At 40.6% G+C, this 23,023-nt stretch overlaps 1 non-coding gene and 1 pseudogene across 1 annotated transcript; one reads left to right on the top strand and one right to left on the bottom strand.

Annotated features, from left to right (window-relative positions):
* Positions 1 to 4,312: 4,312 nt before the first annotated feature.
* Positions 4,313 to 4,418, bottom strand: LOC132629532 (small nucleolar RNA R71). Its single transcript, XR_009578303.1, has one exon. It is a non-coding gene; the product is annotated as a small nucleolar RNA R71 (small nucleolar RNA).
* A 14,958-nt stretch (positions 4,419 to 19,376) lies between these two features.
* LOC132629678 (5S ribosomal RNA) lies at positions 19,377 to 19,496 on the top strand (annotated as a pseudogene).
* The last annotated feature ends 3,527 nt before the right edge of the window (positions 19,497 to 23,023 follow it).

Below are 23,023 nucleotides of genomic sequence, written 5' to 3'. Positions count from 1 at the left end.
CCAACATGCATAGTTTCATGATTTTCATCCATTTCCACATACTACAATATATATAAACCATTTATAACATATAAAAGAGGATTAAATCTTAGCTTTTCTTCTCAACTTCTCAACTTAGCTAGAGTTGTGATTTTGCAACAAAAAGTGGTTTTCTTGTTTCAACAATTATACCACGTTGAAGAGGACCCTTGAATTAGTAAGAATACTAGAAATTATAATTTTTTTGATCAAGATTGAAGGCTCCAAAAAACAAAAATCTTTTCTTTCTCTCTTCTTTCTCTTGGCCGAATGGCCCTTCTTTTTTTTCTCAAGTTTCTTTCCTCTTTTTTTCTTGAAGGTTCTTGAATAATAATGGCCCCCTTCTCTTTTTATTTACTTAATTTGGCCCTACATGGGCCTTGGCCCATCCGGCCACCTTGGGCCTTTTTACTCTTTTTTTTTCATTCCAAGCCCATTTTACTTCATGACTATTTCTTGTGATTCATGGAACTATTTTTCCAAATTTCCAATTTTGCCCTTAGCCTTCCTCAATATTTTCGCATCAATATTTTTTATGAACAACTTATGCATTAAACTAGATCAAAATATAGCCTTATCTTTAACTTGTCGCAATTGTCTCAAATTATCCGAATGCACAAAATGCGGGATATAACACTGAGACTCAGCGCAAATGCGCCACGTGGTAGCGTGATCATGTTGAGCAAATTTTAAGTCGGTCCAGGCAGAACCTGGACCATTATATAGAGTCCCTCACTGTTTCAGCTCAAACACACCCAAACTCCCTCTAATCGTCTGGAAATTTCCCCAACATTCCAATATCAACTATGTAGCCTCAATCAGGTATAATTCTCAAATTCCGGTCCAGACGACGTATAGTTGCGACTACAAAATCATATAGCGGCGCGTTGTGGCTTAAGCTCAAGGTGGAGAAGTGAAGATATAGCGATATTATCGAGAGAAAGGTATGAATCTCTTGTTATTAATGTTAATCTTGGTTTATTTATAGAGATGGAGCTGTTAAATAGTTATAAAATAATTCTGTGGTGGAAATATGGGGCAAACACCATATGAGATGTTTATGAAATATTTTGGTATTGAAAATATTATGGTTAATGTTGGTATTGTTGTTTTTGTTGTTGGTTGCTGAGTTGGGATTCCGGGCTAGGCATATAAACAGAGGAGATGCTGCCGAAATTTTGGCAGTTTTAGAAAGGCTTATTTGAAGACTTAGGATATGTATATAAAAACGGGCCTAATCATAGTATGAATGGTCTTATATGTAGACTTGCAGAATTAGACGGATAAGCGTAGGTAGTTGGAGGCTGAACAGGTATGTTAAGGCTCGTCCCCTTCTTTCAAAGGCATGATTCCTTTGTTTGATTCCATAAATGTTTCCATTACCTCCCTGTTTCTAAAAGTTAGAAGTTCATGATTCAAGGCATGACTCCTTTTCTGATAATCCATAAATGTTTTACAAAATGTCCGTATTTTTTTCCAAACCAGAGATTTATAATTTGGTAAGCTCTTATGACAACAATGAGGGACATGTTTTTATCATGATGACGATGATGCCAAAGATGAGAATATTTGTACAATGATTATGATGAGAATGCTTTCATGTTTAAAGGTTCCAAGCTTATGGTTTCAATGTGAATATGAGAATGTTGAGCTATTTCTTGATTTCTCAATTTTATTCCTGGATGATGACTCTATTTCTATAGATTCCAAAGTATATAAACTGATTCTCTGTGAGATTTATGATCTTATTCTATGCTTCCCCTTAATGTTATTCTTCGTTGATAGTCTCACCTCATAATGCTAGTTCCTTCAAGGTGAGATATGAGGATCATGATTATTCCATAATATAATCGGAGGTTATCGACCTTACGTCACTCCAATAGAGTTATAGCATTCTTTGGGCTCTCATGCATGCCACTCATATTATATATATATATATAGACCGGGTCATTCGTTCCTTGGCACTATAATATATTTATGGATCGGGCTGCACGTTCCGCAACAATACTATATAAATATATATGGATTGGGCTGCGGAACTACAATATATTTATGAATCGGGCAGCACGTTCCGCAATAGTAGTATATATGTATATATGGATCGGGCTGCACGTTCCGCAGCACTATTATGACACATACGTATGAGAAAGATTTTATTAAAAGCTAAGAAGGCATGACATCCGCCTTAGGAGGCAATCATATGTACAAGTTTTCCCATATCTCAAGTTATGCTCCATTTTTTCCTTATGTTATTCTCCATGTTCGGTATCTCTTACTATGTTACTATTCATGACTTACATACTAAGTACTCCGTTCATACTAACTGATGTGGCATGATTTTACGCCACAAATCGATGCTTTTCTGATATAAGTTTTACTTGTTTTTAAGCAAGTCCATGTGATTTTACATGGTTTTTAGTGTTTTTCAGGAGAAGGAACAGATTTGGCATGACAGCAGTTGAAGAGGCAAAACCAGGTCATAAACTCAATTTACGGTCCGTAAAGTACAATACGGGCCGTATTCCACGGTCTTATTAAAAGATACCAGAAATAGAAAGGCAAGTTGAGAATATGGTGATTTACGAGCTCCGTTTACGGACCGTATTTCAGTTTACGGTCCGTATTCCAACATGTATTTAACCATTCGAGCAATTGGCAGAAAGTCTGAATTGTGGAAGTTGAAGGACGACCAAGCAGTTTACGGGCCGTAAACCACTTTATGGTCCGTATTTCAAAAGATGGAATTTTGCTCACAACTGAAGGACGACTGGGTCGTAAACTGACTTTACGGTCCGTAAATCACTTTACGGACTGTATTTCGTAACGACGGGACCAAAGTGCAAATTTGTAACTTTTATATTTCCAAAACCTATAGATAGTCATTGTAGGGTTTTTAATAGTTATCAGTTCTTATATTTTTCTCTCTTGACTTAGAACATTAAATACTCTCTAGTTTTTGAAGATTCAAACATCAATTCAAGTATTATAAATTCATCTTTCATTCCAAAGTAAGCAATTATGAATTCTTCAATTTCTTATTTCTTGTTCTTTGTCATGAGTAGCTAAATTCCCTTACTAGGGTTGTGAACCCAATGATGGGTGTTTTGTGATTGGGTTTGTAATTGTTATACAAATAATGGATTATTAGGGTTTAGTTATTCTTCATTCTTCATTCATAATTAATGGTTGCAAACATTGATTAAAGCCATAAACCTTGATTTATTTGGGAAAATAATTAGGGCTGGTAAGAATAACTAACAAGAACTCAAAGCTTTAAACTTTGTATAATAAATTCACTTAGGAATAAGAAGAATTTACTTGGCATAATTAATCGTTCTTCGTGGTTACTTTCTTATATTTGGGAAAATCATAGAAAGACATAATCTCTATTTATTGGGAAATAGTAGAGATTCACATAGAGATTAATTGCATTCATATAATGATCCATTATAAGTATATCAAGATCAATATCCCTGATCATACACCCTATCTAACGGGGACACAACCTTAGTTTCTTTTACCATAAATTTCCACCAAAGCAATAGTTTAGCAATTAGTTATAGAAAAACCAAATTTTACCAAAATCATCGGATTAAGACATTAGACCTAGAACTTAGCATCTACGACTTTAGTAACCTTTTCACACCACATTCCCTGTGGGATTCGACCCCAACCTTGTTGGGTTACTATATTTGACAACGTCTGCATTATACCATTAATAGGTGTAATTTGAGCGTATCAACTTTTGGCACCGTTGTCGGGGAATACAGTTTTGAAATTACTAAATAGTGTTTGCTTTGATTAAAGTCTTTTGCTTATTCCATCACACCTTGTTTGCTACTTTGTGTAAACCAGGTGAACATGAATCAAAATCAGCGTGCTGGTAATCAGGGTAATCAGTTGAACAATCAGGCGAATGAATCTGATGATGAGAATATTTTCGCTGATCTTGTTCCAGAGGAGGACTATGCATCTGCTATTGTTTAGCCTCGAGTTGGAGCTGCTACTGTGAAAATTGACTCTTCTCTATACCAGCTGTTGAAGCTTGAGGTGTACTTTCGGTATTCTACCGAGAATGACCCTCAAAGTCATTTGCTGAATTTTGTGGATGTGTGTGATAATCACATCCAGAACAACGTTCCAAAAGATACTATTCGGTTGAGGTTATTCAAATATTCCTTAGCTGGAGAGGCAAGATCATGGTTCGAGAAGCTGACAAGAAATTCGATTACTTCGTGGGCAAAGATGGTGACTGCTTTTCTCACAAAGTAGTACCCCCTTAGCAAGAAGGCTGAGATTCATGACAAGATATATGAATTTTAGCAGCGACCGGGGGAACAGCTATATGAAGCCTGGGACAGATTCAAGGAGTATTTGCAGAAGAGCCCAAATCATGGTTTTTCGGAAAATATACTGATGGAGAAGTTCTACCGAGGGTTAGATCCAGTGACACAGTCAGTAGCTAACAATGCAGCTGATGGGTGTTTTATGAACAAGACCTTTCGATAAGTGACCACCATACTTAACAAGCTGACAACTCATAATCAGGCTTGGCACTGAAACAATGCTGATGTGGTACCGTATGGTAGTGCTATGATCCAGAATATAGTGAAGGAGAATCAAGACACCCAGCAAACATTGGCAGAACTTGCAAAAAATATTTCCTTGCTGACGAAGAAGTTTGATGAATCTCAAATCAAAAAGGTAAATGTTTGTGAGGATGATACAGTTTTGCCAAAAGGGATGTACCATGCTCAAGATGGTCCATTCCTTGATGGGCTACCTATGCAGGTTGAGGATGCAAATTATGTTAATAACTCTCAAGGGGGTTTTCAAAGACCAAATTACTAAGGTGGCTATCAGAATCAGAATCAATGGAGACCTCAGTAAGGTCAAGGTGCTTACAATAACTCTGGGAACTACAATAATAATTATGGTGGTGCGAACCAAGGGAGCTACAACAACAGCAACAATTTTGGGACCAAGAGCTCCAATCCTTATATACCACCGAAAGGGCAGTCAAGAGAGCAGGGTAGTTCGAAGGTTGAAGCAATGCTTGAGAAGATTCTGCAAATCAATCTAAGTCTGAAAGGACTTTATCTGGGCTGACAAAAACAGTAGGTTCCCATACAGTGGCTATTCAAAAGCTTGAGTCGCAGATGAGGGATATTTCTAGAGAGCAGCACCCTCCGAAAAAGGGAGGACTTCTAAGTGACACTATTCCAAATCCCAAGAATGAGGGAGGCGGTGCAGATCGTGTGTTTGCCATCACTACTAGAAGTGGTAAAACAATACAGGGGGATGCTGAGAAGGTAATTGGTCTTGAGCCGATAGATGAAGAGAATGAGGTGCAGTCTGAAGCACCCATTATTGCTGATGAGATTCCTACTGACAAGAAGGTTTCTGATATTCCAGAGATGGTGAGGGAAGCTGATAACACAAGCAAGCAGGCTGTAAAAGGGGCTCTCCGCCCTTTAACGCAGCTTTTCAAATCTAAACCTCCTTATCCTCAGAGGATGGTAAAGAAGAAGGAAGATGCTAAGTTTGAGAATTTTTATGATCAGCTGAAGCAGTTATCTCTGAATTTTCCCTTCTTGGAAGCTGTCATGGAGATGCCCGATTTTGCGAAATAGTTGAAGGATCTGCTGACCAAGAAGAAAACGGTGCAGCATGAAACTGTGAGTTTGACTCACACTGTGAGTTCTATCATTTCAACTACAATTGTGCAGAAAAAGGGAGATCCTGGGGCATTCACCAGTCCTTGTTCTATTGGGTACCATGATTTTGCTCGTGCCTTGTGTGATAATGGGGCGAGTATAAATTTGATGCCCCTTGCTATATATAAACAATCCGGTTTGGGGATGCCAAGGCCGACTACAATGAGATTGCAGATGGCTGATAGGTCTATCAAAAGACCTGTTTGGGTGGTTGATGATGTAATTATGCGGGTTGGTGATTTTATGTTGCCCGCAGATTTTGTGATTCTTGACTGTGCTGTTGATCGGGACATTCCTATCATTCTGGGGAGACCTTTCCTTGCTACAGGGAGGACTCTGATGGATTCGGAGAAAAATGAAATAAAGTTCCGAGTCAATAATGAAGAAGTGACTTTTCAGGCTAGCAAAGGCATGAAGTTACCAAGTGCTTACGAGAGTATTTCGGTAATTGATTCACTCGATGTTGTTGATGAAGCAGTGGAGTTCAAGATGGAAGAAGAGAGTTTGGGTGAGGCTTTAGCTGGTATTCTTATGAATTTCGATGCTGAAGACATGGAAGGCTATGTGGAGACAGTTAATTCACTTGTTGGGTTGGGCTCATACACATACCACCCAAAGAAGCTGAATCTTGATCTGGAAAATAGAACAACTCCTCCAGCAAAGCCTTCGATCATTGAGCCACCTAAGTTGGAGCTTAAGCAGCTCCCATCATATCTGAGATATGAGTTCCTTGGTCCGGACAATATATTACCGGTGATTGTTTCAGCCTTATTAACTGAGGAGCAGATTTTGCAGCTTTTGGAGGTGTTGAGGGAGTATAGGCGTGCTATTGGTTGGACCATAGCAGACATTCGAGGTATTCCATCTGGGATCTGTGAGCACAAAATTCAGTTGGAGGTGGGTAGCAAACCGAGTGTAGAGCATCAAAGGTGACTGAACGAAAATATGCAAGAGGTCGTCAAGAAAGAGATCATCAAATGGATGGATGTGGGTGTGGTTTACCCAATTGCTGATAGTAAATGGGTGAGCCCGGTCCAATGTGTTCCTAAGAAGGGCGGCATCACTGTTGTACCGAATGCAACCCGACCAGAACTGTCACCGGATGGAGAGTTTGCATGGACTATCGCAAGCTTAGTACAGCCACTTGCAAGGACCATTTCCCTATGTCCTTCATTGATCAGATGCTTGATAGGTTAGCAGGGCGTTTCTACTATTGTTTCCTTGATGGTTATTCGGGCTACAATCTGATCAACATCGCTTTGGAGGATCAGGAGAAGACCACTTTTACTTGTCCTTATGGGACATTTGCATTCAATCGGATGCCGTTTGGTTTCTGTAATGCACCAGCCACTTTTCAGATGTGTATGATGTCAATCTTTTCTGACATGGTAGAGGATTTCTTGGAGGTGTTCATGGACGACTTTTCTATGGTGGGTGATTCATTTGAAGATTGCCTTTGCCATCTGGGTCAAGTGCTAAAAAGGTGTGAGGAGACCAATCTGGTACTAAACTGGGAGAAGTGCCATTTTATGGTAAAGGAAGGAATCGTCCTCGGTCACAAAATCTCTGAAAAGGGAATCAAGGTCGATCAAGCAAAAATTGATGTGATTGCAAAACTTCCTCCACCTATCTCAGTCAAGGGTGTCCAAAGTTTCTTGGGACATGCTGGGTTCTACAGACGCTTCATCAAAGATTTCTCAAAAATTGCCAATCCATTGTGCAAGCTTCTTGAAAAAGAGGCTAAATTTGTGTTTGATGATAAGTGCCAGAAGGCGTTTGAGGAGTTAAAAGAGCGTCTCACTACTGCTCCTATTATTGTTGCTCCTGACTGGTCCCTGCCATTTGAACTGCTGTGTGATGCTAGTGGTTTTGCAATAGGTGCTGTGCTTGGGTAGAGGCACAATAAAATTATGCACCCAATCTATTATGCTAGCAGAACACTGAATGCTGCACAGATGAATTACACAGTGACGGAGCAAGAGCTGCTTGCCATTGTGTTTGCTTTTGAGAAATTTCGGGCCTACTTGTTGGGGTCCAAAGTAGTGGTTTACACTGATCATGCAGCCTTGAGATACCTCATGGCAAATAAGGAAGCAAAGCCGCGACTGATCAGATGGGTCCTATTGCTGCAAGAGTTTGATTTTGAGGTGAAGGACCGCAAGGGTACTGAAAACCAGGTTGCTGACCATCTCTCTCGGCTTAAAGAGGCTGGGAGACCTTCTGATGAGCTTGATATAGATGATGCTTTTCCAGATGAGATGGTGTTGGCTGTGTCAAATGAGGTGGCCCCGTGGTATGCTGACATTGCCAATTATTTGGTAACAGGCATAGGTCCAGAAGATATCAAAGCCCACCAAAAGAAGAAATTCTTGCGGGATGCTTGACAGTACTATTGGGAGGAGCCTTATTTGTTCCGAACATGCGTTGACAACATCATTCGGCATTGTTTTCCGGAAAGTGAAGTGATGGCGATTCAAAAAGCATGCCATGACTCTCCTGTTGGGGGTCATCATAGCGGAAATCGGACTGCAGCTAAGGTACTTGAGTGCGGCTACTACTGGCCGACTATATTTCACGATGTTAATATATTGGTGCGGTCCTGTGATCAATGTCAGAGGCAACGGAATATCGACAGAAGGCGAGAGATGCCTATGAATTTTGTTATGGAGGTGGAAGTGTTCGATGTCTGGGGGATTGACTTTATGGGACCCTTTGTGAGTTCGGGTGGCATGAAATACATCTTGATTGCTGTGGACTATGTGTCAAAATGGGTAGAAGCGGTGGCCTTACCTAATAATGAGGCCAAGAGTGTTATGGGTTTCCTCAAGAAGAACATATTTACTCGTTTTGGTACTCCGAGCGCTATAATCAGCGATGGTGGATCCCATTTTTGTAATAGAGCTTTCGCGGGACTGATGGAGAAAAATGGTGTAAAGCATAGGGTGGCAACGCCTTATCACACTCAGACAAGTGGACAGGTTGAAGTGTCCAATAGGGAGATCAAGAGTATTCTAGCGAAAACAGTGAATGCAAATAGAACTGATTTGGCCCACAAGCTCGATGATGCTCTATAGGCATACCGGACTGCTTTCAAGACTCCGATTGGGACTTCACCCTTCAAGCTTGTATTCGGGAAAGCTTGTCACTTGCCGGTTGAACTTGAGCACAAAGCTATGTTGGCGCTGAAGAAACTGAATATGGATTGGGAGGAGGCAACCAAGCTCAGGTTAGTCCAACTAAATGAGATGGATGAGTTTTGGTACCAGGCATATGAGAGTGCATCACTTTATAAAGAAAGGATGAAGCAATACCATGACAAGAAGATTCTGAAGCGAGAGTTCTACAAGGGTGACTCTGTATTACTGTTTAACTCTCGGCTGAAGTTACTACCGGGTAAGCTTAAATCCAGGTGGTCTGGTCTGTTTGAGGTGGTAGGTGCTTCACCCCATGGAGTGGTTGAGTTGAAGTCCGGAGATGGTACTCGGACATTTAAGGTGAATGGGCAGAGATTGAAGCACTATCACAGAATGATTTCGGAGGATATGATTGTTGATCGCTACAGGTTGAAACACCTCGGAATGAACAATGATCTGGTGTACCAAGATAAGGAGTGAATGGTCACCACCGTCGTGCCGCGACGTTAATTCAAGCGCTTCTTGGGAGGAAACCCAAGTGTAATGTTTATTTTTATTTTGTTTTTTATATATAGGGTAATGGTTGTTTTGGTGCAGGAATACATTTCAAAAAATATTTGCTGAAAATCAGGTAAGTTCAGTTGTAAGAAACTGTCTCGCAACATTGCAAAATACGCCTGAATTTTACGGACCATATTTCACAATACGGCTCGTAAACCAGGGCGTATTTAAAAATGTTACGAAACAATAAGCACTGTAATGTAACATGCTAGTTTACGACCATGGAGGACGGACCGTATTTCACAATACGGTCCGTAAATCAGATGGTAAACTGACATGAGAAAATACAGTGTACTGCCCACTACAACATCTCTAAATACGGGTCATAAATCAATTTACGGACCATATTTAGAGATTTAAAAAAAAATTAAAGCAGCGATTTAAATCCAAGGGCAGAAGAACATCAACACAGCCAATTTCCCACCATAAACACACGATTTCCCACCATAAACATTCCCACCATAACCTTTCAACTGAAACGATCCCTCTTTAACTCCCATTCACCCCCACGATCTCCCACCATAAACCCTTCACCTTCCATCTTCCTAACCACCATAAATACACAACTCACACCCACCAACAAACCAATCTCACCAAAAATATGTATCCTCTCTGTCCTAGGTTTAAAATTGTTTGTGATTCAAGTTGTGTTCTCTCAACATCTGTGCTTATAGTGCTCTGTGGGTCATCATTGAAAGGTAGGATTTACACTCCCCATTCTTTTTCTACATCTGTGAATTTGAACTTGGTGGTAAGTGATTGTTTGGGCTTGGTTTTGTGAAATTAAGTTTTTGTTTACCTTGGTTGATGATCTTGTGAGGGGATAGATGTGTTAAATTCTTTCGAATTCTCGTGGGTCATTGTTAATAAAACCCAAATAGGTTGGAGGGCATTCCATACTTTAAAATTCAAATTTTGATGTTTTGGTATGCCTACCAATAGCTTGACTCTTGCGGGAATTATGAAAATTGGTAGAAAAATAGGTGAAGTCTGAGTAGCCTAAACCCCAAAACAATGTGAAACCGAGATGTGAAATGAAATCCTAAAATTAGAACATGTCTCTGTCTGTGATGCGAAACACGGTCGTACTTTACGGACTGTATTTCAGTTTATGGTTCGTATTTAAGCATATTACAAAGGGACAGAATGTCCTTCAAAGAAAATAGCAGTTTACGATCGCACTTTACGGACCGTAAATCAATTTACGGTCCGTCTTTTGAGTTTACGACCACAGACAGAACATACATTCTGTGCACAGTGAAGTTGTCTTATCTTTGATTGGATGTTCCATGGTTACTAATATGCTGTGTCTTTTGTAGGAATGGGTAAGAAAAGGAATGCAAAGAAAGCGGGGGCCCAAAGCACGGGCAAAAGAAAGAAAGCGCGCTCAGATTCAAGGTTAATAGATGAACCTTCCAATTCAGAAGGGGAACAATCAGGATCCGAGTACGCGGAGGTTATACCGCCACCAAAAGTCAGGGGGACCACCACGCAAGACACAGTGGTAACCACATCACAGCCCTCAACTATGACCCCGTCCAAGTCTGCGTCGGAAGCCTCCCAGTCTAAAGAGGGGGATTCTGACGTGGAAGCATCAAGCAGGGGGGCTGCCACCCAAACTCCACCAGAGAGTGACTCAGCAGGGCTTAGTGATGATAATGATTCGGATGATGGTACGCCACCTAAGGGTCGAAAACTGGCCGTCAGGACCAAACGGCTGGAGGAAGAAAAGCTGCGGTTCTCGGTAAAAGGGTCAAAGAAATTGTATGAAAAATGGATGGCCGGGACAGCCGCCGCGGAAAATATTTGAAGAACAGCGGCTGATTTTCGATGGTATTTCAGCTCATCCACAGCTGGATGATACCATCAAAGGGTACAAGTTAGATGCGTTCACTCATGAGCCGGGAGAGTATGCTCCGCATATTGTGCGGGAGTTCTATGCATCATATGGGGCCATCTTGTTGTCGATGAAGAAATCGAGTCGTGTTTGGCATCAGATTCCCATGGTGGAGAATGTGACAGTCCGGAACTCACTGGTTGATATTTCCTCCAAAGCCATCAACAGGGTCTTGTTTGGTGATGATTTTGTGGCTCCTACTGATCTGAGCCTGTTCCTAGACAAACGAGACAGGAAGGACAAGAAATCCGTCAGGGAATGGACTGCGGCAATTATCACATCTGCGCCACATGACCAAAAATGGACTACTGATGGGAAAGTCAAGATCACTAAAAGTTGTTTGTCCACAGAGGCTAAATTTTGGTGGACGTTGCTGCGGTACAGGATCACTCCAACCCAGGTAGATAATACCCTTTCCACCATTTAGGCAGTCACCATTGCCTCGTTGATGTCAAGGTACCCGATGGATATTGGGGAGCTAATAGCTGAGGAGCTACATGTGCGAGCACACAAGCCTAACCAGAACATGGTATTTCCGTGTCTTATCACGAAATTGTGTCGACGGGCAAGGATATTTCAGCTCACAGATTGGGACGGTACCATCACAGCTGCTCATATAGGGGATTGGCGAAAAAATAAGGTGATAAGCAAAAAGGATCGGGAGGCAGATCAGTCCGGTGATGATGACGACACTCAGCTAGAGTTGAGTCTGAGCCGTGCTTATAGGACTGATCCAGTGGGGTCCGACATTGGTGCTGCTACTATTGGGCCTGCGGCTCCCACGACAGGTGTTCCAGATACTGTCGATACACATGTTGCTGCAGCCACACGGGGTATTTCTGAGGCCGACCTCCACCACCACCTCCGGCCACACAGGGCCCTCCTTCGGGGTCTGCCACTGCCGCTGCGACATCCGAGCCTGTTGATCCAGAGCTGGGGTTGTTGCACTTCAGCCATGCTAACTACAGCCAGATTGCAGTCAAAATGGTGCGGACCGAAAGGCAAGTAGACAAAATTTTGCAACAATTCAGGCCGAAAGTGGTGAAAATAGTGCAGCAGTTGGTGACAGAGGAGACCACCAAAATCCGTGCAGAGTTTGAGAAAAGCACGAGGTGTATCAGGCTCAACTGGATAGTTTTGAGGCGAAATTGTTGACTCGAGAGCAGACCACACCCGGTGGATAGTCTGTCTCGTTGAGGAGTAAGTTGGATCAGCTGAAGAAAGAGCTTGAGGCACTCAAAGTGCAAGGTATGGTAGCCGCACCAGTGCCAGCACCACGTGCCATTTTTCCTAGTACATTTAAGGTGCTGGATCTGTTAGATTCTGAGGAGGAGACGGAGGATACCGAACCCTCTGTTCGCGGTACTGGAAAGAGGGTCCGTGAATCATCTGAGGACCCGGAGGAATTGGCCATGAGATTAAAGAAGACATAAAAGAAGGAACTGCAGCAGGCGATCATTCAGTCATTAGTTGAACTGCAGCGCCAACCAGGAGAGTCGTCAAGTTAACCGCCGGATGCGGCGGGCCAGTTATGAGATGCTCCCAGCACCAAGGTACCAATTTTTTTTCCCCTCATTCTTATAAGTGAAGCACTGGGGCAGTGCTTGATTCTTTAGTTGGGGGTGGGCCTAGTTGAAAGTAGTGTAGTATAAATATGTGTTTAGGAACCCCCTCGGCTTTTCTTTACCGAAGTTCTTTTCCTGAGGGGGGTTTATTTTGTTGAAACTGGCATGTTTAGGGTGTTGCTTAGGTTGAGTAGAATAATTTTTACTTATTTGGTGTTACTTTGTAACTGATGGCATGTGTCGTGGTTTGATAAAAATTTTGGACCCCTCAGAATTTTTGAAAAATGCATACTTAGAACAGTTATTGTTTTACATGATTGATTCTCTATATGACATTGTGGCTAGTGGGGTATTGTGTGTGATGAATCACTACTTAGGAGGTCACAAGTGTAATAAAATGATTGTCCTTATGCCGATGTGTGTGTGAGTTTTTAGTTTAATTCTGTTCATGCATGTACAATCTAGAACTTGCCTGGTTGGTCTTGTTTGAAATCCGAAAGTTAGTTTGGTTGTGAAATGATCTTAGGCTTTCTTTGTGTAAATAGTCACTGTGCCTAAATAAGCCTTACTAAAAGCTGAAAATATCACTAGTTTCCCTTTTTGACCTTTTTCTTGGCTAGCTGAATGAAACCTCACCCGTTGTGAAATTTATCCATCTTCGCACCCGTTCCCTCCTTGATGCTACTAGATAGACGAGGCAAAGCGCTTAAGTTGGGGGTGAATTAAATGTAATGTAGATGTTGAGAACAAATGTTGGGGGTGGTGGAGTTTGCTAGTAGAGAATCGATGTGGTGGTTGCATATAATTCAAAAAAAAAAAAAAAATTGGAACACAAAAAAGAACTGCTAGTTGGATAGGAATAAAACCACATCGAGGTCGAAAACGTGAAAGAAAATAAAGGAGTTGGAAAGAAAAGAGGCAATCAAGGTAAAGAGATGTTGTAGTGTCAAGGAGGGTGAGTCACTAATACCCAAAAAGTATCCTACCCGTCCCCAAGCCTACATTACAAGCCGAAACAAGTCCTAATGTGATCACAACCGAACGAGCCTAGGATGAGAACAGAGAAAATAAGTGCAAGCCTATGGTATTTGCATGTGTAGATATGAATTCTTTGTGAGTGTGTGTGTTTTTCTCTTCTCTTTCATCTTCGTCCCATTCTTGTTTTATATATGTGTGTTGGGACATTCTTTGGTCTATGTGAGGGCATAAGGATGAGAATTGAGCAAAATAAAGTGACCGCCGAAAGTAGCGTTTGTGTGCATCATAATATGTCGATAACGCAATGTCATGTATTGAAGCTTTATTGTTAGTCATAACTTTCTTGAGTTGTGTATGTTGCCTTGAATTAGAAAATTGGGTTGGTCCTTTGAAGAAAAACATGCATGCCGGTGGTTCAGAGTCAAAACCGATGTAGACACTGTTATTCTGTGATATCTAGGTGTTAGTTTGAGTCGTTGATTTGTATGACTTGCTTGAGGACAAGCAAAGACTTTAAGTTGGGGGTGTTGATGTGGCGTGATTTTACGCCACAAATCGATGCTTTTCTGCTATAAGTTTTACTTGTTTTTAAGCAAGTTCATGTGATTTTACATGGTTTTTAATGTTTTTCAGGAGAAGGAACAGATTTGGCATGGCAGCAGTTGAAGAGGCAAAACCAGGTCGTAAACTCAGTTTACGGTCCGTAAAGTACATTACGGGCCGTATTCCATGGTCGTATTAAAGGATACCAGAAACAGAAAGGCAAGTTGAGAAGATGGTGATTTACGAGCTCAGTTTACGGACCGTATTTCAGTTTACGGTCCGTATTCCAACACGTATTTAACCATTCGAGCAATTGGCAGAAAGTCTGAATTGTGGAAGTTGAAGGACGACCAAGCAGTTTACGGGCCGTAAACCACTTTATGGTCCGTATTTCAAAAGATGGAATTTTGCTCACAACTGAAGGACGACTGGGTCGTAAACTGACTTTACGGTCCGTAAATCACTTTACGGACTGTATTTCGTAACGACGGGACCAAAGTGCAAATCTGTAACTTTTATATTTCCAAAACCTATAAATAGTCATTGTAGGGTTTTTAATTGTTATCAGTTCTTATATTTTTCTCTCTTGACTTAGAACATTAAATACTCTCTAGTTTTTGAAGATTCAAACATCAATTCAAGTATTATCAATTCATCTTTCATTCCAAAGTAAGCAATTGTGAATTCTTCAATTTCTTATTTCTTGTCCTTTGTCATGAGTAGCTAAATTCCCTTACTAGGGTTGTGAACCCAATGATGGGTGTTTTGTGATTGGGTTTGTAATTGTTATACAAATAATGGATTGTTAGGGTTTAGTTATTCTTCATTCTTCATTCATAATTAATGGTTGCAAACATTGATTAAAGCCATAAACCTTGATTTATTTGGGAAAATAATTAGGGCTGGTAAGAATAACTAACAAGAACTCAAAGCTTTAAACTTTGTATAATAAATTCACTTAGGAATAAGAAGAATTTACTTGGCATAATTAATCGTTCTTCGTGGTTACTTTCTTATATTTGGGAAAATCATAGAAAGACATAATCTCTATTTATTGGGAAATAGTAGAGATTCACATAGAGATTAATTGCATTCATATAATGATCCATTATAAGTATATCAAGATCAATACCCCTGATCATACACCCTATCTAACGGGGACACAACCTTAGTTTCTTTTACCATAAATTTCCACCAAAGCAATAGTTTAGCAATTAGTTATAGAAAAAACAACTTTTACCAAAATCATCGAATTAAGACATTAGACCTAGAACTTAGCATCTACGACTTTAGTAACCTTTTCACACCATATTCGATGTGGGATTCGACCCCAACCTTGTTGGGTTACTATATTTGACAACGTTCGCGTTATACAATTAATAGCTGTAATTTGAGCGTATCACTGACGTCCCTTCTTGTGGACGTTGTGTTGACGTCCGCAGGATCAGATAGCCAGCCGAGTGAGCTAGACCAGTAGGGCCTCTTTCCAGTTCCAGCCAGTAAGCTCCATTTGGACCGGAGCTACACCCTGTGGTATGCTATTCTGCTGTGTACATATTTGGGTATACAGGGCCTTGTCCTGTCTCTTCTACTGTCTGTATCTTATTGATATCTGTATACAGTGATAGGTAGTCGTGATGTTATGCACCCTCGTCAGCGTTTACTTTGGTGTACAGTATATATAGCGGCCAAATCGGTTTGCGCTGTTACTCTCAGTATTTATGTTTATATGTATGCGTTGGCCTTGAGTTCTCAAGACGGTGTTTCTGGTGTTGATCATTCAGGAGACAGTACAGCTCACTTGTGGATTGTATATGGCCCAGGTTAATCAGTGAAATGTAAATGCAAGTAGGAGTGCTTGGCCAGTAGTGGTTGGGCACTCGTCAATGCTCATCGGTTGGGTCGTGACAATTCTACATGCATAGATTCAGCCTCATATACTTTAATTCAGACCTTTAAGTGTAATACAACGTTACTCACTCCTTTCAACTTCAGTCTATAGCAATAAGTCAAAGGGAATCATTATTACTAAGAATACTCATGTTTTGGTCATCTAGGCATTTTATCAAACACCGTGTGGGCATAAAGTTCCTCAACCCTCATTATGGTGTTTCTTCACCAAATTACCCATCCTTTTAACTCTAGGTGGTTCTACTATCTCAATTAGATATAATTAACATCATTCTTCATCACCCACATTATTACAACCACCCTAATTCAACAATCCAAACCGTAAAATAGTTCATACATTTTATTCTATCAAACCCATCAACTTATTGTCTAAGAACTTAAAGTCTAATCATCAACATGAAGCCATCATAGATTAGAGGGTGAAGGTCTTACTTTATTGGCATTCAATACTCTTGAATTTGGATTATGAGGTTTTCTCTCCCAACAATGATGGCTTAATTGATGATCTATGAATTTGAAGGGTTTCGTCAGGTTAGCAAGGTATTAGAGACTTGAAATCAACTTAGAAACATCATTAAAACTTACCTTGAATGGTTTTTGATGCATGATACTAGTTTTATCTGTTTCTAGGGTGTTTTTCGTGTTTGGAGGAGTTAGGGAAATAAATCCCGAGCTTAAATACATATAAATACATGAAATTAGGAAAAACCTAAACCGCGCGCGTCATGTGTACATCATGCAGCATGCAACTACTGTCGGCTTCTATGTAGCGTCTTCGTAACGCGCATAACTTCTTGCATCGGGATCCATTTGGCCTGATCTTTATATGGATGGAAAGGTATTTCAGGGAATCAAGGGTTTATAGATTCTTTAAGTAGGCCATTCATCCATTCGCTCGAAACTCTGTAACTTTATATATTTAGTTAAACTCCCGTAGCACAAGTCGAGCCTTAGTCTGAAAAGTCGAGATGCTACATTAGAGGTAGAAAATTAGCTCATGAAAACATGATCCACCCAACTTGTAAAGACCAGCCCATTTATTAGCTTAGCCCATTTTAGCACAACTCATTTCAGCCGATAAAAATTGAGTTGATATCTGACCCAAATTGACGTATGAGAAATCTTATTGAAATAACTTTAAAAAGACATTTTTAATTGATATTCTATTTATCGGCATACAAAATTATTTTTACCCGTACTAAAAGATTATAAAGCAACAAACTACGAAATTACAACTTAGTGAGAATTGAGCGGATTGGGTTATGACCCACTTTTTAGCCCATTTCAGCCCAAGTCATATGACACGCCCATTTATTAGCTTAACCATTTTGACACGTCCAAATTGAGTTCAACCTGCCCATTTGTCACCCTTAACTAAAAATAAATATCACTGCGGGCATTCCAGTCCCCCTTAACCCACCACCCTTAACCAACTATTTATCTCAACTTCCTCAATCGAACCAACATCAAAGCCAAGTAATATCATATCCAAAAATTTATCCTCCTCAGAACACATACAATCACCATCACTTTCTTCCTCACAAGTCACAAGCAATAAGGAAGCGGTCAGTGCGCTCCATTGGTTCGGAGCTGCAACCTATTTTTGGCATGTTGTTTTGCTATGTAGATATGTGGGTACGGCAGGGTCTTGTCCTTTCTTTTCTACAGCGTATATTCCTTAGATGTCTGTAGACAGTTGTATAAAGTGGAAACATTATGTAGCTTTGCGGTCTCATATTTTCTGTAAAGTGCATGTAGTGGCCATGTCGGACTGTGTTTTCATCCGTTGCACGTATGCCTATATGTACATATCCACGTGTATAAATTATGAATTTTTTGAGACAGAGTTTATTACATAAATTTTGCAGCAGATGCTATCTCTTAGATATGAGTTAGAAATGGGCCACCAAGTTATTCAGCATATGGCAAGTACGAGTTTAGAGGTGCTTGCTCAGCAGTGATCGGGCGCTCGTCACTGTCCATGGGTTTGGGTCGTGACAAAGTGGTATCAGAGCGGTTAGTCCTAGGGTTGTCTACAGACAATGTCCAGTAGAGTCCTGTTTATGGGTGTAAAGTCGGCCACACTTATAAACAGGAGGCTGCGGGGCATTTAGGAATCATTGACGCTTCCTTCTATCTTAGATCGTATGATAGAGCCAGAGTCTAGGAAAGATCGTTTTGAACCTATTTTCCTGTACGTAGGTGCAGTTTGACAAGAGATGAAGAGATCGGCCTCAGATAGTGGAGGTGCCAGGAAGGTCCCTAAGATGGATTCGGGACCCCAGATTCCTGGACCGAGCAGGAGGAGTCTTATCTATTCTATTGAGATAAACCCTTCCGAGGACCCCGAGACGATCCCCCCAGAGTTTGTGACTTCGATGGAGGAGTACCCGTCGGAAGATAGTTATGAAACGGACCCGTCTGAGGGTTCATATAATACACCGGTGGAGGACGCTCCCGAGGCTGTACCAGAGTTGACCCCTCCAGCTTCTCATGTGGTTGAGCATTATGTTAGGGCAACTACCTCTGTGAGTGTTACCGATTATTCTAGCCTTTTGTCTTGTCCTTCGGTAAATCAGGAGTTTCTAGGGTATTCGTACCCCTCTGATTCGGATGGGGGAGATGAGGAGGGATGAACTAATAGATGGCGAGAGGATGCGGAGGAGGATACTTCACTTTACATCCCTCCAGACCAAAAGTAGGACAGGCGGGCTACATGTATATGGGTCTTTTATTGAAATTTCTTATGTGTGTACAATTATTGCAGGATCTCATTAATAGGTGACAAATGGGTGTTTTGGAGGAATCGATAAGCAAAGTACTTATGGATAACTGCGACTATGATGTTTTGGTCCCTACTAGGAATCTTAAATTTAGGAATGAAAGACAGTCGTGTGTTGATCGATGGTTTTTATTGAGAGTTCCGAAGGCTAAAACAAAATTTGCTCGGTCAGGAAAGTAAGAGACCTTTCCAATCCGGAGGGAGATGCATTACAAGAATTTTATTGGGATCCGTTAGAACTTCAAATTGTTCTAGGTCACGCAATAGGATGGATGCGATCGTACCGGCACTAACGCACCGGATCCCATCAGGACTCCAAAGTTAAGCGTGCTAGGGTGAGAGTAATACTAGGATGGGTGACCCTCTAGGAAGTGTACTAAAAGTCCTACAAATTCTGACATAACAGAAGGATGAGGGACTACAATAGCTCGAGGGAAATTAGAAGCTGTAAAACTCACAGTTGGAAACTCCAGATGATTGTGAGGGACAATGCGGACCAGCTTGGCAAAGAGAGAGAAGACGTATTACAGCTACAGAACTAGGATGAGTTTAAAATAGTATTGGGGATATTTTGCAAGTAAGGTGCTAGGCGAGGTATGTAAGATATTTTATATGCGTTCAATCAGTTTGCGTGCCCCGATAATCGACGTTGCGATGTGTTAAAGGTACTGATTGAACAAGATATTGAAGTTCAAGAGGCAAGTGTCACAGGGCAAGGCGACATTAGACTCTCTAAATTTAGAGCAGGATAAGACTGATGCAATAACACCAGGGAAAAGAATAAAGCGGGTATACAAGAGTGAGAAGATTAGGATGCCCTGAGAAAATGAGGAGTCTGAGCAAGGAAAGTATGATGTTAACAAAGTTCACGTGAAGCCTTCGAGAGAGAGAGAGTTAGGACGACGGTAGAGGTAAAGGACCATTTGAACGAATTTCAAAAGTAAGAATATGGAGAGAATTGAGTATGATAGTGTGGAACAAAAGGACGAATGTATAGGGCCCGAAAACAAATTTTGATAAATGGGATTGAAGGCCAGTAATAACGAATAGGGATGTGAATTGGGAAAGAATAAGCAGGATTTTGCGAAGATGCTAAAGATTTTCTGACTCTTGAGGGGCATTGGAAGAGATAAATGTGCAGTCATATTGACACGATTACCTCGGAAATGAAGAGCCCTTCCAAAAGATAACTTAGAGGTAGAATGGATTTGCACTTCTGAAAGAATATTCCACAAACTTCAGGATCAATACTATAAAATGGCAAGTGGAGAATAGCACTTAGGAGTAGAAAGACTCAAGACCCCTGAGGACGAAAGTACGAAAGGTACACTAAGGGGTTGGCTGAAGGATTACCGAGCAATCACCAAGGACAAGAGAGAGGATAGTAAGTTAACAAAGCTGACCATGAGGCTATATATTAGAAACATGAGGTAAGAACCTCTGTAAAGAGTATAGGGATTCGATCATAAAGGAAATAATGATATACGGGGGACACATATAAATATGAACTAGCCTTAGTAACGAAAAGAAAGAGGAAGGCTTGACCAAAGGAAGAAGGAAAAGAGTGCACTTTGTAAGGATTTAATGATAAAAACAAGAAGCAGCAGGACACTGGAAGAACTACGATGCAAAGTCGTGATGCTGACAAGTAGTTAAAGAGAGTTACGGGACAAATGTGCTAAGCAAATGAAAGGATGAGTCGTGGGAATGGATGGTGTGGAATATTAACCTTTAATGGTAATACAGACATAAATCAGAATTGGGAACTCAGAGCAAGAAGAATTTCAAGGATGTTAAGAAAATAGTCGTGGAAAATGTCTGGGGTGGAAGGATCGAGGTATAATTTGACACTCGACAAAGGGGTTTAATGAACTCCGCCGTCCCCATTAATTCACTAGCCCAGGAAATTACTAGTCATAAAAGGTAGAAATGGAAAGACAACAAAAGAGGCACCTGCATGGGATCGGATATGTATAAACATTTGAAATAATACCAGATTTCAACTAACATAAAGGGAAATAAGTCGAACCATGCGACGAAAGAAACTCCGGCATTATAAGGAACCGAGAAGTGGGAGGATCGTTAAGGTAGACAAGGTGATTATCAACGATAATTAATATTCAAAGGTTACTAGTGTATAAGAATATCCTCAAAAAGAGGAGAAGCGCAGACTTAGCCCTGAAATGAATTACAACATTCCTAAAATTCCAAAGAAAGAAGTGTATTAGAAGAAGTGAGAATCCTAACAGAAAGGGTAATTATAGGCAGTGCGCCAATTTCCAAAAGATAAAGGTTGTGGGCTTAGGAGTAGTAAGACAGCAGTATCGCCGAGGATTAGAAAGTATATCACATGTTTTTAGCTATGCCGAATATGAGAGCATGTATGATAGAATTATATGAACTATTGTCACGAAGAAATGGACAATAACTGTTTATTGAATGATCACAGGTATATGAAACTCAAGAATAAGGTACTCATGTTGGAAGGAAGTTGTAGTAAAGCGGGAGTTTACCTTAGCTCTATGCTGGTAAGTACAATGCGAGATTTGTGGAAAAGAAATTAAAGGAAAAGTCTTAATATGAGTTTGAAGATATTTGAGTTATGAGGTAGTTTGAACTATGGATATTAGTTTATCATAGGTGTCACCCTACTGCGAGAAAAATTAGATGTGTGCGTAATTTAGAGATTGTGTGAGAGTATGGTTATAGTTAATCTTGGAAAGGAATTGGAATGGATAGCCGAGGTCAACAACTGTTAACAGTAGCGATTCATCGGCAATAAAAATACTATTGTGAAAGTAACTATGATGAGATTGTGAGGAATCAAGGGGTCTGATCAATAGACCACAAAGAGATGATGTGGTACGTATGAAAGATCGGCGAGTATAAAAAGGGATGGCCTGAATTAGTACCAAAAAAGTAAGCAAAGGAAGGCTCCGCGGTTGAATAAGAGAGTTGTCCACCAGCAAGTAGGAAGAGGTACTTACAAATCAATAGTTCCCATAGAATTTGCGGGTCAGGACCACCGTAACGGAAGGAAAACAATAACCAAGTGTTAGTTGATTTCTGATTTCATACATAACAACAGAAGATTAAAGAATTTACAGAATAGTGCAATAAAGAGTTGAGAGGGAATGAGAAAAAGGCTGATCAACTGATAATATAAAGCTAAGATGACAGGAGTACAGGAGAAGGGAAATCATTCACGAAATCAATGAATGTGTCATGGAATTTTAACCACAACATTCGGGGACGAATTTATTTAGAGGGGTGGGAGAGTGTTACACCCCGTAGTTTTGTATGTTGAGATTCAAGCTACCTTTCAAGAGGCATATGAGAGTATACATGTCTATCTTATGATTATGAGGGTTTAGGTTCATATAATAAGCTATGGAAGGATTGAAGGGCAAGTGAATCAAGGAAATTAATTTTGTTGGAACTTTGAAGAAAATATGAGGGGAAATTTTGGCCCAACTTGGGGGAAGAATATCTTTTAGTATATGAGGAGTTTTGGGGTAAAGCAAAAGCTAAATTGAAGTTCAGGAAGTCTAGTTTCCAACGCAATAAACCATTCGTCAATTGGACATCGAAGTAGAGAGTTATGGATGTTACAAGTTAGGCGGGTGGAGCAGGTGATTACCCTACGTGAACGCGAAGCTACAATGTGCGAACACGCCGAGGAAAATTCTAGGTCCGTGCAACCGACCTCTAGAAGTTATTTAAGGGAAAAATCTGACCCTAAACCTCATTTTCTCCACTCCTCTTCATCCAAAAACAAATGAGGGCTTCCAAGAAATATATAGAGGTAATTAGTGATTGGGTTTAAGTGATGGGACTATATACGAGGCTCGGGAAACGTGTAACGGTGAGTGTAGTCCGGTTTTACGGTGGATTTTGGCTTGGATTCAAAGTTAATA

This window comes from Lycium barbarum, chromosome 2, assembly GCF_019175385.1.
Source record: "Lycium barbarum isolate Lr01 chromosome 2, ASM1917538v2, whole genome shotgun sequence".
Taxonomy (NCBI): Eukaryota; Viridiplantae; Streptophyta; class Magnoliopsida; order Solanales; family Solanaceae; genus Lycium; species Lycium barbarum.
The sequence above is the reverse complement of the archived record's forward strand: the minus strand, read 5'-3'. Positions and strand labels throughout refer to the sequence as shown.